Source organism: Petaurus breviceps, unplaced genomic scaffold, assembly GCF_028583685.1.
Source record: "Petaurus breviceps papuanus isolate PSGF00001 unplaced genomic scaffold, PetGlider_PUasm1.0 577, whole genome shotgun sequence".
In the NCBI taxonomy this organism is placed as follows: Eukaryota; Metazoa; Chordata; class Mammalia; order Diprotodontia; family Petauridae; genus Petaurus; species Petaurus breviceps.
Genome location: NW_027186389.1, coordinates 1,154,117 through 1,155,043, shown reverse-complemented (window position 1 = coordinate 1,155,043; position 927 = coordinate 1,154,117). Strand labels below are relative to the sequence as shown.

Here is a 927-nt window from a genome sequence, read left to right as displayed (position 1 = left end):
TTTCTCCCCTTCCTTGGCCTGATCCCTCCCCCCCCCCAAGGTGGCATGTAATCTGATAATAGGTTATACATATATCTTCACATTAAACATTAGTCAAGTTGTAAAGAAGAATTATAGCCAATGGAATGAACCACGAGAAAGAAGAAACAAAACAAAAAAGAGAGAACAAGTAGTTTGCTTCAGTCTGCATTCAGACTCCTTAAATCTTTCTCTGGATGTGGAAGCCTTTTCCATCATGAGTCTTTTGAAGTTGTCTTATAACCTTGCATTGCTGAGAGGAGCCCAGCCTATCAAAGTTACTCGTTACAGATATGATGCGTCTCTAATTGTGTACAAACTTCTCCTGGTTCTACTCTCCTCACTCAGCATCAGTTTATATAAGTCTCTCCAAGTAAATATGAAGTCCGTCTGTTCCTTATTTCTTATAACACAATAGTATTCAATTACATTCATATACCACAATTGTTTAGCCATTCCCCAATTGATGGGCATCCCTTTGATCTCTAATTCTTCGCTACCACTAAAAGAGCTGCTTTCAATACTTTTGTACATACGGGTCCTTTTCCCACGTGTACAAAAAATACGGAACACTTCACAAATTTGCATGTCATCCTTGGGTAGGGACCATTAGAATCTTCTCTGTATCATTCCAATTTTGGCATATGGGCTGCTGAAGTGAGCACATGAGTCATTTTCCAAACCTAATTCCTGCCAGACTGTTTTTCCTCGCAGTTGTTTACTAGCGATGTTTGTGGAGCAGTGAGCCATGACCCCAGGGATGACCCCACCAGCCTGATGAAGAATCCCATTTCCTCAGTTCTCAGCAGAGAAGTTGTGGGTTACAGGTATGTTGATCTTATCATTCAAGAGTATCCAACTCTAAATGACCCCACTTGGGTTTTCTTGGAACAGAGACTGAGTAGTTTG

General features: G+C 40.8%; 1 non-coding gene across 1 annotated transcript; it reads right to left on the bottom strand.

Annotated features, from left to right (window-relative positions):
• Positions 1–576: 576 nt before the first annotated feature.
• LOC138173406 (U6 spliceosomal RNA) lies at positions 577–683 on the bottom strand. The gene has a single exon (XR_011171377.1). It is a non-coding gene; the product is annotated as a U6 spliceosomal RNA (small nuclear RNA).
• Positions 684–927: the final 244 nt, after the last annotated feature.